This window comes from Serinus canaria, chromosome 2, assembly GCF_022539315.1.
Source record: "Serinus canaria isolate serCan28SL12 chromosome 2, serCan2020, whole genome shotgun sequence".
Lineage (NCBI taxonomy): Eukaryota > Metazoa > Chordata > Aves > Passeriformes > Fringillidae > Serinus > Serinus canaria.
Window position 1 is genome coordinate 72,980,950 of NC_066315.1, and position 13,538 is coordinate 72,994,487.

Sequence of the window (13,538 nt, forward strand, 5' to 3'; positions counted from 1 at the left end):
GTTTTTATCCTTTCTTCACAAATAGTATCAGAATCAATATTTTTTCAGACTGAAAGCTAAAATCTGAGAAAAAATACTTTAGAGGAACATAAATAAGGGGACATTGTGGTGGAATGGAAAGATAAATTAGTTACATTATTTTGTGTTTCCTTCACCTCTAGTTAATTAACACTAATTAAACTTCTTGCTAGTCAGCCTGTGGGTTTAGTAGAAAATTTTAAAAATAATGAAATTCCATTGTCTGTGGTGAAAACTTGCATGTATTTGTGTATATATGTATCTATATCTGTATCTGTGTTGATATAGTTTTATCATTATTTTGATATAATTTTAGAGACAAGAGTTAGATTAAAAATTCTAGGGATCTAGGTATACCTATATCTCTCTGTATATCTATGTATACACCTACGTATGTCTGTGTAAATATAGCTCTAATGTGTAATGACAGATATAGATTTTTTATTATTTTGCTGGTTTTTTAATGTGCACAATATCTCTGTTATGAAATTCATGCATATACTTGCACTGTAATTTTTCTAGAACTATATTTTCTTGTTACTAACAGCTGAAGAAATATTCTTATGTGCTGAGTTGAGGAGGTCTTTGCAGGTCCAGATTTTAGTCTATAACATCAGACCTAGAGTGGTAAATATCAGAGAAAAACACAGAAAAACATCTGCTCTGTCTATACTGTCATTCCAGAATTATAGAATGGTTTGGGTTAGAAAGGAACTTCAAAGTTCAACCACCACGTCAACCATGGGCAGGGGCACCTTCCTCAAGGTCAGGTAGCTCAAAGTCCCATCAAACCTGGCCTTGAACTTTTCCAGCAGTGGAACCAATTCTCTGGGTAACCTGTTCCAGTGTCCCAACATCTTTGCTGTAAAATATATTCCTCCACACGTCCAACCTAAACCTTCTTCTCTTTCAGTTAAAAGTCATTAGCTCATATTGAGTTTTTCATCTATAAGTACCCTAAAGTCCTTATCAGCAGAGCTGCTCTCAATCTCTTAATCCCACAGTCTGTAGTGATGCTGAAGATTGCCCTGGTTAGGTGCAGCACCTTGGACTTGGCCTTGTTGAACTTCATGAGATTTGCATAGGCACATTCTTTAAGACTGTCAAGGTCCCTCTGGATGGTGTCACTTCACTTGGGTGTATCAACTGCACCACACAGCTTGGTGTCATCTGCAAACTTGCTAAGTGTGCAGTCTTTCTCACCATCTTTGTAGTTTAGAAAGGCATTAAACAGTATTTGCCCCAGCAGAGACCCTTGAGGGACATCACTCTTTACTGGTTTCCACTTGGACACAACCATTGACTGTAAATCTTTGAATGGGGCCAACCATCCAGTACTTTCTGTGTGTAACAGTGTAACCATCAAATTGTATGCCTCCAACTGAGCAGCATGACTGCTGGGAGGGATCATATCAAAGGCCTTACAGAACTCCAGGTGCATGATATTGGAATGTACCTCATCCACGGATGAAGTCAGTCCATCACTGAAGGCCATGAGATCACTCAGGCAGAGTTTGCCCTTGGTAAAGCCATGTTTGCTGTCCCTAATCACCTCCTTGTCTTCCATATGCTTTAATACATCTTGCAGGATGATGTGTTTCATAATCATACAGGTACAGAGATGAAACTGATGGGCTGGCAGTTCCCAGGGTCCTCCAGCAAATCAGCCCCAATATATTCTTTCAAGATTTCTAGAAAATAATTCCACTTCATTCAAAAGATTTGTTTTGAGGCAAAAATTTCATGAAAGAGGAACTTTTGACTAAATCACATTAATAGAATTACATGACATGACTAAATGGTAACTTTCAGTTAATCAATTTAATACCCATGCACTTTGTATCTCAGTAGAAATATTGACAAAATTTGCACCTTCACAAAATTTGCACCTTCATCTCTGTTATGTTTTCTGCTCTGTCTTTATTGGTGTAGAGGAAGACAATCTTCCTAATTCAGACACTTAAGAAAGTTGTCATAAGTTAGGCAGTTTAAAAACTCTCATCTGTGGGTATCATCTCTGTGGGTATTTGCACCTTCACAAAATTTAACCAATTATTTTGACATAGAGTTTTAAGCTTCCCTTCCAGTTTCTCACCTCAGTGAGCAAAGGTCCAGGAAACCTGAGATCTTTTTGATATAATGGAGCTTTTTGAATTCTTCATCCTTACTCTATGATCATCTAAATGATCAGCCCCAAGGTGAAACAATACCTCTGTAAACTTTAATTTTATTGTCCCTTCACAATGCAAATAAAAGTTGTCTTCTTATTCTTTCTTCACTTAATTGGTCCTGAAGTTTAGTTTTATCCTCATAATTGAAAGGTCAAATAATGTGAGCATGCTCCTTTCAAACAGAAATTCCATCCCAGTGACCACTATCAAGTATCTAAAGAACAGGAAGGACAAGGAAAACATAGACATGTTCTTTGCTTTTTGCAGGTATTATGTAGTGGTTAATTCTAAGGCACACTGAAGGAAGAATGAGGTTTCCAGCATTGCCACAGATCATCCAAGATTTCTTTTTCTATTCATAAAAAAGACCATGGAAAATGTTAAGATTTAAAGATAAGGTAGTCATAGGACAAAGTCATCACCTCCATATACAAGCAATTGTTTTTCCAGGTGTGGTTGAAAAACAGCAACACCAATTCCACTCAGAAAAAAAAAATTGTATATGCCCTGAAATATAATGGTGTTCATCTTTGAAGGCAGAGTTTTTTGTTAATTTTTTCCTCAAAAAATGAAATGATACCATATGGTATGTTCAACAGCTGAGACTGGAAATTTATTTATCTTAATAAATCTTAATACTTCACCAGCCATATTCTTTATAGCTAGAAATGGATGTTAAAACTTCTTGGTTATCTCACGGAGAATTTAGAAAGTATTTGTCATTGTTAATTTGTTTTTCTATCGACAGTCCTGTGAAATTACATGCAAAGGATATTTCAACACAATCATTGTAAAAAACCTTAATATTTGAAGGCAGAAATATACATACGCTTTCCTTAGATTATTTGTGTGTGTGTATATATATATATATGTATGTACCTATGGGTATAAATAAGTGTAATTAAAAGCTTGAAGTTGAAACTCTTACTTGTGAGAGTCATGTACGTTATAACTTCGTGGAGTTCATCTGGTAGTGAGCGAGAGTGCCACAAGATCTCAGTAGAAATTGAATCTGTGTGAAGTTACAAGTTACAAGAATGATAACCTGCTGGAATAGCAGCAGTATCATAACATTTCCAACTTTTTTTTTTCCATACTGTGTACCCTTCCCTAGGGTGTAGCTTTACTTCCTTCTTGCACAGCCAGCAACTGGTCTCTCTGTGTTTCTGCTGTGGGGACTAATGAGTTTTTTGGGGCCAGAAGAATTTGTTGATTTGAAGAGAGGAGAGTAAAGAGTTCAGAGGTGTCTGAGTGATCCAGAACCCAATGGAAGTGAGGAAAGAGAGGGTGGAACCCTTCACTAAAGCATCTGTCAGTAAAAATTCTTTTCTGTCAGTAAAAATTCCTTTCCTTATGTTCTGGAGACAAAACTGGTACAAGAAAAGATGTTTCCCTGGAATTCCACGTCTTCCTGGCCTGTTGTCTGAAAGAATTAATGCCACCATCATATTTGTGTTAACACTTTATTGATGCTGAAACAGGGAAGAGTGAGAAGGATGAGAGTAATTACTGACATCATTAGGAGGACTCCAGAAAAGGAAGAGGATTGGGCTAAGCATGGGATTTCACCTGGCCTAGGTTACATCCATATAACTGGATATCCATAGCTTGCCGTGCTAATGGAGCAGTCTTCAATAAGGAAAGTTACATACTCCTCTATCACATTTATTCCCAATGATAGTGACTACTTGGCAAATATTATAACTAATAACTACTAGAAATATTATTAATATTTCTGCATTCCCCTGACATGGAAAATACTGCCCATTACTTAAATGACAGTCAATTATTATTTGTGTATTAGACACTGAACCCAACTCTAGTAGAACAACACAGTACTACCTGGATGTCTAGAGATACAGAGGATAAGTGGTTCTTATCCTGTGAGTCTGCAAACTTTTCAGGAGACTGTTTCTAAGAGAACTACACAAAAAATATATAGTCCAATTACAAACAGTTTGAAATTTGTCATACAGAATAGCACTTTCCTGACAGAAAATATTTCTAGTATCTGTAATCTGTAGGAATCAAAAAGGAACAATTTAGAACCATATGTGTCTACTGCATTTTCAACAGATTAGAGGTTTACAAAAAAAGATATGTGGCCTAAGTTACCTTTTTTTTTGTTCGACCATAGACTGCAAAAAAAGGGAAGAGATTTTAAAAGAACAGGGAGTAGAGAATTTTTTAATTCATACTTTTGTTGGGATTTTGATATCACTAAGAAATGAAAAGGACAAAAGGATAATGAGGAAGGCATAGACAGTGCAGTTTTAAAAACAAGACATTTGAACCCTTCTAATTTTAATATGAAGCTATTAACAAGTTCCAAACCTTGCATGGATATAATCTTGCATTGTTCAAATTTACATTTTTCCTTTGACCCCATCTTTGATAAGAATAACCAAATGATTTTACTTTTGAAATCCTGTTAATTTATTGGTACAGTGGGAGAGTGTAAACAGTCATAGCTTATTGTTCAGAAAAAATATATGCTTGCTTGTGTGAACAACACATTTTTTGATTGAGCTCAGACTAAAATACTGAATTTAAATCTTGAAGCAAGAAATACTAGAACATGAGAAAATTATACAAATAATATGAAGACATCACATGCATTGTCTTTATAGCAATATAGTTCTATCTCATGGATCCGAAAGAATATAGCTATTTTATTAGAGACCAGAGAAATTAGTATTCCAGTAGTGACCCTCAGAAATTGCCAATTACCAGTCAGTAATTACAACAAAGTATTTTAAAGCGTTCTATGACAGCAATCAAGTATAAGCTGCAGGTAAACAACTGAAGTGCACATAGCTCTGATGGAAAGCTCATCATGGTCTAGCTGAATATTCCCATGGACATCAGTAACATTTAGATCCAGTCTTGATAAAGGGAGGAAATATTGTCACAGTCATTAAAAGGCCAAGCAGAGGACTTGAGAGCTGCAAAGGGACAGAAAGGGCAGAATGCACTGCACAGCTGAGCACCAGCTTATTCAGAACAGCTGAAATTTCTGGTCCCCACCAGGCTCCACAAGCTGAGCAATAGCAATAGGTGGGAAATGGTCAACATGGTTGTGCAGTCAGGACTTGTATTAAACTATCACAAATTTTCCTTTCCAGTCTCTTCGCATCCTTCCCCTGCACAGGGATTGGTGTGTGCACAGTATCTACATTAATTGTATCATGTCCATGTGTATTAAATGTGAGTAAATAGATTACGTTAAATGACAAAGCCAATTAGAATAAATTACGTGAACAAAACTATTTGAATTTTTTTTTTAAATGTATTCTCTTCTGCGCAGAAGTCATCGGTATTCAAGCAAACAAGTGGAAAAAATCCATGTTGTTTTCAAGGTAAATGTCAGACAAAACTATTGCAAAATGCCAACAGATAGTGATTTCTGATACAGCAGAGGATAAAGTTAGATGAAAATACAGATAATATAAAGAGGCTTCTTTCTGAATAGGCTTGCAGAGAAAGGGAAAGCATATCTTGTTCAGCTCCCAAAATGAGATTGAAATACAATTTTAATACAACTTTTAATGAGATAAATATAATATAGTAAACATAGTGTTTATAAAAGTAGTACGTTCTTTTGTTAAAATAAAATAATAGATTGAAAAAAATTCCTATACATGAGTACTTCATTACAAGAACAATAGACAAACACAATTTAGACACAGGACTAAAAAGCTTTAGTTCAAAAATTCAAAATCAAATGTATACATTAGAAGAAGCTATGACTGTAGAAAGTATTAGAATTTATACAGTTTGAAGAAAATGTCGTTAAAAGGTAGAGACAGAGGCAAAGTGGAAAACCATAGAAGTGCAACAGAAACCTAACTGCAAGCCATTGGAGATAGCAAAATGTTTTTACTGATTTAGACATCTATGAAGAAAGTTCTAAAATGTCCTGTAAACACTAAAAGAGAGAAAAATAGGAGAAGTATTAAGCACATATGGGGAGAGCCAATGCAGTACATGTAGGTAAGAGAAAAAAAAACAAAACACTCCTACAAAGATTAATTGGTAATTGAAATAATGTCGTGTGTAACTGATGAAGCAAAAAGAATGGAAGTAAAGAGCAGCTTACCATGCTTAACCTTTAAATGCATATCAAAATAGAGATCTACTGAAATAAATATGTTAGATAAAGGCAGAATACATTGGCTTTCAGAAAGAAAATGTAAAATCATAATTTTCTACATCATAGAAAAATCACTACAAATTGGAAATTCCAATTATGAAGTCACTACGTAAATTCTTATTAAGGCCACTTTTTAGTGTAGGTGTAGACAAAACCTGCATTAGAATCAGACAATAATTAAGTAATCTTAGTTCACTGTATGACAAAGGACTTATATCATTAAAACAAGACAATAAATTGAAAGTATGAATGTTGTTGGCTTGGTTATGGAGTATTTAAAGTAGGTCTGATGATACATAAAAGAACTTCATTAAACATAATCTAAGTAAATATGAAGATATTTTCAAATGCCAAGAGGGAAAACAAAAAGTGAAAATATGGCTCGAGTAAGCACTTTTATATTAATTACATTCACAATGATCACATCCAAATGAGGAAAGTTTCACACATAATATAATTTTCTATGCATTTCCATTTATAATTTTAGCACATTCAGGGTGGCGTTAACAAAAGTGTTTTGTTATGTATTCAAGAAAAAAAGGGAGGCTCAAGACAAAAAATAAGTTTAACCTCAAGTTTGTAATTTCTTTTATGATTAATTAATGACTTTTTTTATGGTATGAACTTATCTGCTCTGCAAGATTACTCACTTTCATTATGACACAAGTGGGAGAGGGGTCCAATATGGAAATTGGGATGAAGTATTAAATTTTTGTATTAGATATAACTGATTTTATTGTTTCATATGATTTACTAAAACATTTCAGGTCACGATGGAAATGACAAAGTCGAAAGTTGTTTTCATATTGTGAGGCAATATAATAAAAGTTCATAAAATATCAATGATAAAACTGAAATTCTGACTGAAATTTTAAAATATACCAACGATAGAATTTTCCTTTCATGGGAAATTTGAAAAAAAATAATGGTAATGAGAATGAATTATGGTGAATTTTAAATTTTGTTAAATTCTTAAAAAATAATAACTTGATGAAGATAATAACTTCTCATTTTTGTAAGTTTTGAGTTCAGATATATTGCCAGAGCAAATTATCTGGAGGTCAAGTCACAAGCTGTTACATCAAGGTGCATCATAGGCTGAATTGCTGTTTGTTACAAGATGATAGGAGATAAGCAAAAACTGTCCATTGAATTTCAGAGTGGAGAAGAAACTGCCTAATGCTTTTTTCAGCTGAGCTATTTTAAGAAGGAATGCTTTATCCATTTGCTTTTCTTGAGAAAATCTGCAGTCCTACTTGTCTGCTTTGCAGTGAAGTCACTTTCAAAGCTTATCATAACCTCACTGACATAGAAGTTTTCCTAAAACTTACCTGTGTATTTTATTGCAGTAGAAATTGTTAGGTGACATCAGATACCACTGTGGTAAATACCAATTTGTGTGACTGATGCTTATTTCCAGACAAATGTCATCTTTAAAGTTTCACAGAAACTAGCAAAAGCTCTTAAATACATGGAGAAAGTACTGCTCCTACAAATATTTCCAGTAAGAAAAATCTTGAAACAAATGAAACAATAGATACAGTGTAACAGAGACTTTTTCAGAATTTCTGAGCATCTATAAAACTAGCTTAATTCATGGACTTGCTGATATTTTGCAGCTCTGAAAACATTAGATCCACGTTTCCTGAAGTGGGTAACTGGAAAGTGTTCCTAACAGCCAGCCATGCTTCATCTAACAAATAGATGCTATAAATGGAATGTTTAACTTAATACTCTTACCTGAAGAAGAGAGGACACCTTTGTTCTCAAGTGTTTGTATCCTCTCTCTTCTTTTTCCTCATCTTCTTGGTGCTTTTCTCATCTTCTCACTTCCTCTTTCCCTTTCTGGTACTTGCCTTCCTCTTTTCTTATTTACTCAGCATTCATCTCACTAAAGACTAAAAACCAACAAACAAACAAAAAAAGGAACTAAAGGACATAGTGGTTTAAATTACATAACATATAATTCTATGGAGTTTATTTAGGCATAAGAAGAAAAATACTAGAAGAAATCACATTGCATACAATGGGTAACATATTTTTGCAAATATGCTTTTATCCACAGAATATGTATCTGGACTTGCATCTCTGGAAATTCAACTTGGCATGTCTTTTCTCATTGACCAATAGGTCTGTAAAATCAGCATTTCCTTTCAGCCAATACATTGCTGCAAAATACTGAGATATAGTCACAGACAAACCATAAAGAGAGCTTTCCCTTTGTAAATCAGCAGGAAAACCAAACCTATACTTTAGTTAGAAAATATTAGAAAGGGATTAAACAACTATCAATACTCCTCTGTTGCTGAGAATACCATAAGTCCCTCCTCAGAAAAGGTTACAAGGCTGTGTTGGAATCTCAGTGTGGCACATGAAAAGAGAATGCTGTAAAGAAATTGTGAAAGTAAAGCACACATTATTGATCACTCTGTGCTTTTCCATTCTATTCTTTCAGATACATTCTTGTCCACTGACCTTTCAGTGGAAGGCAATCTGGCCTATGTTTTTCAAAATATGGGCAATGCCTTTATAAGTGCTGTGTTCCTCTAAGAAAATGTTTAATAACTGGAAGTCCCATCAGTTATTAAGGGTGGTATTTTAAGTCAATCTCAGTTTTTACAGAGACATGTAATCAAAGTGTGTTTAGAAAACACCCTTAGGCACTTTCATTTGAAATTTATATATATATATTCCATTTCAAAAGATGTGAAATAATTCAAAAGTCACTACACTATTTTCTCAAAATTGATAGAAGTGCATGTGGGTGAAATCAAGAGCAAGAAAACTTATTCCAACAACTTTTTTTTCTATGACAGGATGTTTTGTAAAGTATATTTGTCTTTAGTGTAAACATTTCACTCAGATGCAGAAAGATTATCAGTATTATCTAGTTCTGGGTTACACTTATTAATAGAAAACAAACAAATAAAAGACACCTCAGAGTCAAGAAAAAGGAATAAAGGAATTCATGCCGCTTCACTGTCTCAAAAAGTGCAAAGGTATAGTATAATGTTATGGCTCCCTCTTTTGGATAATAGATATCTAGTATGCAATAATAAAAAAATTCATCGTGTACTTAACACCAAAAAATCTCCACAGGGCACTATTTTTCCCCAAGATCTTGCTTATAAATTATAATGAAATTAATAACAACATACTTTTATAAGTTTCTTGCAATATGCAAATATATTATAGGTGTGAATTTTATAAAAGAGACATGCATTTCCAATATAGTTCTGTAGTTAGAATATTTTTGAAATATGTTAAACATTAGTCTATTAAGTACCTATAAAAACTGGAACATGAAACTCTGATGGATTGGTCCTTTTTTTAGCAGTGTTGTTAATACAAAATAGAGAACAATAAAGAGATGATTGATGAAAGCACTTAATAGAACTTACCTTCTGAAAAAGTGACCAGAAAGGAACAAATTATACTCTTACACTATTATTACTTCATTTGTGTCTGTGAGTGAAAAATGAAATGAGTGGTCACTTGGGTTCTTCTTTTGGAATTACCATTTTAAATGCAACCTAGTTAAAAATTCACAGATTTATATGCATCCGTTTGGGGAAATTTTTGAGCATACCATTGAAGAAGAAAAAGAAATGTAACATGTTTAGAATTTAAAAACAAAATCTTGTAAAAGAAAATGTTTTTTTAGTAAGTGTGAAAGGTTAAGAAAGAGTAAAATTGTTGAAATGCATCAGTCAATACAAAATAGGGACTCCTAACAGAGGTTAAATTTCTATGATTTATGATTTTTTATAATGCAAGATTAGCAATCATTGTTGGATTTATAGATATTGTTGTATTTCATTCTGAATTTGGATTTTGTTTTCCCAAGTATTGGAAGCATACCATTATTCTTCTGTATTAATATCTAACCATAATTCCATAATTCCAGGTTCAATTGTCTTCATGTGTCCCTGTTGCTGTGAGACAACTGGAAACATTTTTTTTTAAACAAATGTCTTTGCAAAATTCAGTAACACTATTCAATGAATTAGCAGTGTCAGCTAGAAGGCAGAGCTTATTTCACTCAAAACCCCTTCCTATTACTTTCTTATTGCCTTTATAAAAAACATTGATGTTAGGCAGGCACATATAAATGAATGGATTTACAGGTTTTGTTTAGCACTTTCTATTACTAAAATAACCATTCTTTAACATTCATTAGGATGTTGAGCAATGCAATTATAAAATTAGCTGGATTTATATCAACTAACGTAAAATCATTATGTCATGGTGCTCATTTTGGTTACACCATTGCAATGTTTTTTCTCTTCTCAACACCAGAACTGCAATAGGACAATTGCATTTGATATTCTGGGCCATTATTATTCATTCTATTTATTAGTAACAGCTGCTATAAAATGTTTATTTTATAATCAACACTGCAGTAATGAGATTTAGATGAAGGTATATCTTTCCCATGAAGAACTGCCAGTGGATAGTTCATATAATGACTGTGTTTCAGAGTTAGGAAAAACAAGGCAATTTAGCAAGCCTTATTGAAAACAGAAATTAGGCTGTTTCACAAAGTGATGCTGCATACTCTCAGCCATACCACTAAAACAAGACAGCAAAATTTGGCTGTAATAAAGACTGCAGAATCCAAAAGATTAAAAAAAGGAAGAAATTAATTTGTGCAAGGCATAAGTTTGTTTCATTTGCAATATCTATTCCTATTTAAACCAAGAGAAAGATTAAAAGATTAAAAACTAGATCCTGACACATCCCTATGAATAGATTAACTATGCACCTTTTTTTTTCCTGTTATATGCTTGAGTTAATTTGTTTTCTATGAAGTCACATATTTATGACTTGTCTTAGCTATATGAAGCCCAGACAAAGATATGTCTCCTCATAAATCCTTCTCCCTCGATTTCTTAAGAATTCAAGAAGGAAGCAAGACAATCACAGGCATTTGAGCTTATGTAAAAAAGTTTTAAAGCCAAATGTACTTTGCCATTTCAGGCAAAGCAAGGCCAAAAGTACTAGACCAGAAACCATAAAGCAAATGCGCTGCTACATCAACTCTTTTAATCATATTTCTCCTCTTTTTTTCTCTCTGAAATTGGAAGCACATACGTGGTTTCATGCAGTTATAATTTTGCTTTTTACTGATTTTCAACCAAGAGGACAAGGAAAATATAGGAGGCAATTCTGAAATGCTGTCTGAATAGCACTCTGTGTGTTTTGAATTAATCCAAATAAATCACATGAAAGCCTGAATGTTCTGGAAATTCATGCTGAGATATAGATTATTAAACTCTCAGTTCTGGTTCAGGCATTAGTAAGGAAAATATGTCACATATCATTTTAAAGCTGACTTGTATTTTAAGAGAAATAAGCTAGTTATTTCCTTCTCTGGTAGCTAGAAACAGAAGAACAAAATAGAAAAACTCATCACAAAATAGTTGGTATAGGAAATAACAGCTACATCATCATCAGAACAAAATTAAATTATTAAAGACATATGCAGATGGCATATTTTTATACCTTTACATGCAGTTCCAGGTGGGTCTGAAGTATTTTGATATTTCCTGCCATAGGAGCAACAAATAAATGTTTATAAACATATGAAGGCTTCACTAATCGGACAAATTTGAGGAGGGCAAATTCAGGAAATAGTACAGGAGATCTCAAAACCTCATGAGGAAAACTATAATCAAATTTTCATTATGAAAATGAACATTAAAACCAAACTCTGATCTACTGCTCATTGTTCTTGGTAGGCTTCTCTGCAGGACTTTCAAACACCAGAGGGCCCCATCCAAGCTATGAGCCCTTGAGAGAGAATATAAATATAAACTCTTAGGGAATAAATTGCAGAACAGGGCTCCACTAAAAATCCATATATACCTAATGTCCAGAGCTATGTATCAGTGTGATACCCTTTTGGTCATTTCATCAGAGAATGGAGAAACAATTTAACAAATTGCTATGATTAAAATCTTTGGGAAGTTCCATGAAACATTTTTCCATCAGCACTGCGCTTGTGACTACCCAGTGTTCTGTGGTTCATTTGTCACAGTTTTCAGGGAAAAAATAGATGGAGTATAAACCCTAAAGGAATAAATGCTACATCTGGTTGTTTATTTGTTTATTTATTTATTTGACCAAGGTCTCAGCAGAAGATTTGATTTCAGTACAGTGGGATTTCAAGTTGGCAGCCAATTCATACATACTACCAGGAATCCTAAAAATGTCAGTGTTGAAACTGCTAAAATATTCATTATTTTCTCTAACTTTTCACTTGACTTTCTTTGTTACTTGAGTGCTTCAAGGTAACAAGTGCAATACTAAGTTTTAAAAAACTGTTCCTGCAACTTGTTCCTGGTAGAACTGAAACTACAACCGGGCCCCAAATGATTGAAACTGTTAACAGCAATACTTATTAAGAACATAATAGCTAGACACATGATGTACTGGAGAAAAGTCAGTGTAGCTCTTCAATAGGAAAGTCCTGCCTGACAGACCTGTTTAAGTTCCTGAGACATCATTAGGCATATGGGTGTCTTTGATCTCTGATATGATAGAGTTCTGCTTCCAGAAGGCTTTTGACAAGAGTAACTCACCAAATGATCTTAAGCGCCCATGAGCTAGAAGTGAAGGTCCCTGCATATATCAGTAATGAATTATATAACAATAATTTTAATTAAAGTTATTTTAAATTAATTAATAAAAAATAAAAACTGAAGGAATCCATTTAATTGATTAAATGACAGAAACCGGCAGGGAGAAGTAAATAATGAGTTTTGACATTGAAGTGTCTGTTTCAGTGTTCCAAAGGGATCTGTACTAGAGCCAGTAGTGCACATACCCATAAATAAACTGAAAGCAGGTTTGAATATCAAGGTGAAAATCGTTGCAAGTGACATTCAGCGTGTGCTGGGATAAAGTTAATTTTCTTCATGGTGGTTAGTATGGAGCTATGTTTTGGAATTGCAGTGGAAACAGCACTGGTAATGCAGAAGCATTTTCATTACTGCTGAGCAGCACTTAGTCCAGGCTAAGGCCTTTTCTGCTCCCCACAGCACCCCACCAGTGAGCAGGCTGGAGGTGCACAAGAAGCTGGGAGGGGTCACACCCAGAACAGCTGACCTCAACTGACCTAGAGGTTATTCCAGATCACATGGCATCATGCTCAAGATATAAACTTGGGTGGAAAAAAAGAAAAAAAGGGATGT